Source organism: Syngnathus floridae, chromosome 18 (assembly GCF_059516105.1).
Source record: "Syngnathus floridae isolate MCC-2025c chromosome 18, RoL_Sflo_1.0, whole genome shotgun sequence".
Taxonomy (NCBI): Eukaryota; Metazoa; Chordata; class Actinopteri; order Syngnathiformes; family Syngnathidae; genus Syngnathus; species Syngnathus floridae.
In genome coordinates, this window is record NC_142430.1 from 390494 (window position 1) to 396897 (window position 6404).

Consider the following 6404-nt stretch of genomic DNA (forward strand, 5'->3'; position numbering starts at 1 on the left):
CGGCATAATGTTGTTCAGTGCGGCATGGTGTTGTTCAGTGCGGCATAATGTTCAGTGCGGCATAATGTTGTTCAGTGCGGCATGGTGTTGTTCAGTGCGGGATGGTGTTGTTCAGTGCAGGATGGTGTTGTTCAGTGCGGCATGGTGTTCAGTGCGGGATGGTGTCTTTCAGTGCGGCATGGTGTCGTTCAGTGCGGCATGGTGTCTTTCAGTGCGGCATGGTGTCGTTCAGTGAGGCATGGTGTTGTTCAGTGCGGCATGGTGTTGTTTAGTGCGGCATGGTGTTGTTCAGTGCGGGATGGTGTTGTTCAGTGTGGCATGGTGTTCAGTGCGGCATGGTGTTGTTCAGTGCGGTATCGTGTTGTTCAGTGCGGTATCGTGTTTCTCAGTGCGGTATCGTGTTGTTCAGTGCAGTATCGTTGTGTTGTTCGTATTGTGTTTAACACTTAGCCTCTAACACTTAGCCTCTAACACTTAGCCTCTAGCATCTAGAAGGTAAATAAATAGGAAGGAAGGACTCACCGGTGACGTCTTCGCCCACGTCCAAGCGTTGTACTTTGTATTTTCATCCTTCTGACAGTGGAAAACATAGCCAACAAACACCGTGGAACCTAAACGAATGAAAGAAAACTATCATTTGGCCACAACCAACATTCACAGATACAACACAATGTGACGTGCGGGGTTGAGGTTAAAGGTTGAGTGAAGGGCCCTCGTTTTAAACTACTTTTTTGAAAAGGATTGGGAACAAGTAAGACGTATTTAATTTATTTAATGGGAAGTAGTAAGAGCTATTGAATTTAATCTATGTATTATATTCTATTGTATTGTATTCTGTTGTATTCTTTTGGATTGTATTCACACTAACCCCACTAAAACTTCAGCCCACAAAAACTCGCCTCTGGCGCCTAGCCTCTGGCACTTAGCCTCTAACACTTAGCCTTTAACACTTAGCCTTTAACACTTAGCCTTTAACACTTAGCCTAGAAGGTGAATAAATAGGGTTAAAGGTTGAGTGAAGGGACCTCGTTTTAAACTACTTTTTTGTAAAGGAGTGGGAACAAGTAAGACGTATTTAATTTATTTAATGGGAAGTAGTAAGACTTATTAAATGTATTTAATCTACTTTTCTTCCCAGGCAAAATTTGATGTGCTGCAATTCCAAATTTCCAAAGTGAATGAAGGAATGAAGTCCTTTAAATTATGATTTTGTATAAATACTAGGCATTAACACAAAATCGACGGCACAAAATGGGCAGACTTCACTTGTTTGAAAAGGACTGGTTACAAGACAGACTTTTTTAATTTATTTAATGGGAAGAAGACTTATTTAGTTTAATTGATCTATTTTTGTTCCCTGCCAAAATTCGATTTGCTGCAATTCCAAATTTCCAAAGTGAATGAAGGAAAGAAGTCGTTTAAATTATGATTTTGTTTAAATACTAGGCATAGACAAAATCTACGGCACAAAATGGGCAGACTTTACTTGTTTGAAGAGGACTGGTTACAAGACAGACTTTTCTGATTTATTTAATGGGAAGAAGACTTATTTAGTTTATTTAATCTATTTTTGTTCCCTGGCAAAATTGGATTTGCTGAAATTGTATTTTGCCAAATCTTGCCTTGAGACCTGATAGGAAGTATTAAACGCTTAGTTAAATCAATACAAGTTGGTAATAAGAGCGAGTAATGTTGGTTGAACCGATGAATGAAGGTTGAAAGCAATTTAAATTATGACTTTGTATAAATACTAGATATTAACAGAACATCTACTGCGCGAAATGGGCAGAGTTTACTTGTTTGAGAAGGAGTGGCTTATTCAAAACTAAGATTTATTTAATCTGTTTGTTCCCAGGCAAAATTGGATGTGATGCAATTCCAAATTTCACCACATGATGGTGCCCAATTTTGACTTCATAGGACATATTAAACACTTAGCTTGTTATTATGTTCAAGGTAATCAGATTTGTTTATTATTCTAATGGCCTCTTCAAAACTATTCTGGATTACTACTTTGGATCTATTCTACATTACTTGGCAACAACATACTCTGTAACAGATTAGGCAGTATAATCATATCTGTTAACTTGAGAGTGCCCACACTCAATCTACTTATCGTGATGTGTTAAATCAATTACTGTTAGACATTATTTGTCTGATAATCTACCAAATCTTTGAATTGAAGAATTTGTGATTTAATTAATAGCTTGTTGTTATGTTAAGGGTAATCAGACTTGTATATAATTCTAATGGCCTTCTTTTGAAAACTATTCTGAATTACAACTTTGGATCTTATATTACTTTGCAACAATCTACTCCGTGACAGATTAGGCAGTATAATCACATATGTTAACTTCAGTGCCCACACTGTATTTATTTATGGTTATTTGTTAAATCAAGTACTGTTAGACATGAAATAGGAAGTGTTTAACATAAATGTTATGGCTACTCACCACTGTAGCTCGCTCCTGGTCAATGATACGAGCCTCTTCTTGCAGTGGAAAACTTGCAGCCAACAAACACCGTGGAACCTAAAGGAATGAAATTAAACATTAACATTTCGCCTCGACCAATTTTCACACGTACAACGCAACGCGGCTACACTTCTGCTATTACAAACGTAAATCTCCTTAAACACAATGAGTGTTACTTACCGTGTACGCTCTAGACGGTCCAGTTGCAAGCAGAAAATAAAGATATTTCTGTTGATAATCGTCGCTGCTCAGTGGCTCACGGCCATCGCGCCAACAGATTTGAATTTTGGCGGAGGTTCGGGCAATTACGTCATATCCACGGCACATGACTGCGACGTAATACCCGCTTATCTGAAACGGCAGTTAAAAGTAGAGTTACATCAAGTTTTCTTGGAACCTAAACGAATGAAAGAAAACTATCATTTGGCCACAACCAACATTCACAGATACAACACAACGTGCGGGGTTGGGGTTAAAGATTGAGTGAAGGGCCCTCGTTTTAAACTACTGTTTTGAAAAGGAGTGGGAACAAGTAAGACGTATTTAATTTATTTAATGGGAAGTAGTAAGACTTATTAAATTTATTTAATCTACTTTTCTTCCCAGGCAAAATTTGATGTGCTGCAATTCCAAATTTCCAAAGTGAATGAAGGAATGAAGTCCTTTAAATTATGATTTTGTATAAATACTAGGCATTAACACAAAATCGACGGCACAAAATGGGCAGACTTTACTTGTTTGAAAAGGACTGGTTACAAGACAGACTTTTTTAATTTATTTAATGGGAAGAAGACTTATTTAGTTTAATTGATCTATTTTTGTTCCCTGCCAAAATTCGATTTGCTGCAATTCCAAATTTCCAAAGTGAATGAAGGAAAGAAGTCGTTTAAATTATGATTTTGTTTAAATACTAGGCATAGACACAAAATCTACGGCACAAAATGGGCAGACTTTACTTGTTTGAAGAGGACTGGTTACAAGACAGACTTTTCTGATTTATTTAATGGGAAGAGGACTTATTTAGTTTATTTAATCTATTTTTGTTCCCTGGCAAAATTGGATTTGCTGAAATTGTATTTTGCCAAATCTCGATTTGAGACCTGATAGGAAGTATTAAACGCTTAGTTAAATCAATACAAGTTGGTAATAAGAGCGAGTAATGTTGGTTGAACCGATGAATGAAGGTTGAAAGCAATTTAAATTATGACTTTGTATAAATACTAGATATTAACAGAACATCTACTGCGCAAAATGGGCAGAGTTTACTTGTTTGAGAAGGAGTGGCTTATTCAAAACTAAGATTTATGTAATCTGTTTGTTCCCAGGCAAAATTGGATGTGATGCAATTCCAAATTTCACCACATGATGGTGCCCAATTTTGACTTCATAGGACATATTAAACACTTAGCTTGTTATTATGTTCAAGGTAATCAGATTTGTTTATCATTCTAATGGCCTCTTCAAAACTATTCTGGATTACTACTTTGGATCTATTCTACATTACTTGGCAACAACATACTCTGTAACAGATTAGGCAGTATAATCACATATGTTAACTTGAGAGTGCCCACACTCAATCTACTTATCGTGATGTGTTAAATCAATTACTGTTAGACATTATTTGTCTGATAATCTACCAAATCTTTGAATTGAAGAATTTGTGATTTAATTAATAGCTTGTTCAGGGTAATCAGACTTGTATATAATTCTAATGGCCTTCTTTTGAAAACTATTCTGAATTACAACTTTGGATCTTATATTACTTTGCAACAATCTACTCCGTGACAGATTAGGCAGTATAATCACATATGTTAACTTCAGTGCCCACACTGTATTTATTTATGGTTATTTGTTAAATCAAGTACTGTTAGACATGAAATAGGAAGTGTTTAACATAAATGTTATGGCTACTCACCATTGTAGCTCGCTCCTGGTCAATGATACGAGCCTCTTCTTGCAGTGGAAAACTTGCAGCCAACAAACACCGTGGAACCTAAAGGAATGAAATTAAACATTAACATTTCGCCTCGACCAATTTTCACACGTACAACGCAACGCGGCTACACTTCTGCTATTACAAACGTAAATCTCCTTAAACACAATGAGTGTTACTTACCGTGTACGCTCTAGACGGTCCAGTTGCAAGCAGAAAATAAAGATATTTCTGTTGATAATCGTCGCTGCTCAGTGGCTCACGGCCATCGCGCCAACAGATTTGAATTTTGGCGGAGGTTCGGGCAATTACGTCATATCCGCGGCATTTGACTGCGACGTAATACCCGCTTATCTGAAACGGCAGTTAAAAGTAGAGTTACATCAAGTTTTCTTGGAACCTAAACGAATGAAAGAAAACTATCATTTGGCCACAACCAACATTCACAGATACAACACAACGTGCGGGGTTGAGGTTAAAGATTGAGTGAAGGGCCCTCGTTTTAAACTACTGTTTTGAAAAGGAGTGGGAACAAGTAAGACGTATTTAATTTATTTAATGGGAAGTAGTAAGACTTATTAAATTTATTTAATCTACTTTTCTTCCCAGGCAAAATTTGATGTGCTGCAATTCCAAATTTCCAAAGTGAATGAAGGAATGAAGTCCTTTAAATTATGATTTTGTATAAATACTAGGCATTAACACAAAATCGACGGCACAAAATGGGCAGACTTTACTTGTTTGAAAAGGACTGGTTACAAGACAGACTTTTTAAATTTATTTAATGGGAAGAAGACTTATTTAGTTTAATTGATCTATTTTTGTTCCCTGCCAAAATTCGATTTGCTGCAATTCCAAATTTCCAAAGTGAATGAAGGAAAGAAGTCGTTTAAATTATGATTTTGTTTAAATACTAGGCATAGACACAAAATCTACGGCACAAAATGGGCAGACTTTACTTGTTTGAAGAGGACTGGTTACAAGACAGACTTTTCTGATTTATTTAATGGGAAGAGGACTTATTTAGTTTATTTAATCTATTTTTGTTCCCTGGCAAAATTGGATTTGCTGAAATTGTATTTTGCCAAATCTCGATTTGAGACCTGATAGGAAGTATTAAACGCTTAGTTAAATCAATACAAGTTGGTAATAAGAGCGAGTAATGTTGGTTGAACCGATGAATGAAGGTTGAAAGCAATTTAAATTATGACTTTGTATAAATACTAGATATTAACAGAACATCTACTGCGCAAAATGGGCAGAGTTTACTTGTTTGAGAAGGAGTGGCTTATTCAAAACTAAGATTTATGTAATCTGTTTGTTCCCAGGCAAAATTGGATGTGATGCAATTCCAAATTTCACCACATGATGGTGCCCAATTTTGACTTCATAGGACATATTAAACACTTAGCTTGTTATTATGTTCAAGGTAATCAGATTTGTTTATCATTCTAATGGCCTCTTCAAAACTATTCTGGATTACTACTTTGGATCTATTCTACATTACTTGGCAACAACATACTCTGTAACAGATTAGGCAGTATAATCACATATGTTAACTTGAGAGTGCCCACACTCAATCTACTTATCGTGATGTGTTAAATCAATTACTGTTAGACATTATTTGTCTGATAATCTACCAAATCTTTGAATTGAAGAATTTGTGATTTAATTAATAGCTTGTTCAGGGTAATCAGACTTGTATATAATTCTAATGGCCTTCTTTTGAAAACTATTCTGAATTACAACTTTGGATCTTATATTACTTTGCAACAATCTACTCCGTGACAGATTAGGCAGTATAATCACATATGTTAACTTCAGTGCCCACACTGTATTTATTTATGGTTATTTGTTAAATCAAGTACTGTTAGACATGAAATAGGAAGTGTTTAACATAAATGTTATGGCTACTCACCATTGTAGCTCGCTCCTGGTCAATGATATGAGCCTCTTCTTGCAGTGGAAAACTTGCAGCCAACAAACACCGTGGAACC

At 36.1% G+C, this 6404-nt stretch overlaps 1 long non-coding RNA gene across 2 annotated transcripts; it reads right to left on the minus strand.

Annotated features, from left to right (window-relative positions):
- Positions 1-520: 520 nt before the first annotated feature.
- LOC148382120 (uncharacterized) lies at positions 521-6404 on the minus strand. Of its 2 annotated transcripts, none has more exons than XR_015854211.1 (4): positions 6326-6404; positions 2655-2825; positions 2454-2531; positions 521-611 (listed from the first exon to the last, which is right to left on the minus strand). It is a non-coding gene; the product is annotated as an uncharacterized LOC148382120 (long non-coding RNA). The 2 variants fall into 2 exon arrangements; XR_015854210.1 differs by lacking the exon at positions 6326-6404 and adding an exon at positions 4390-4468.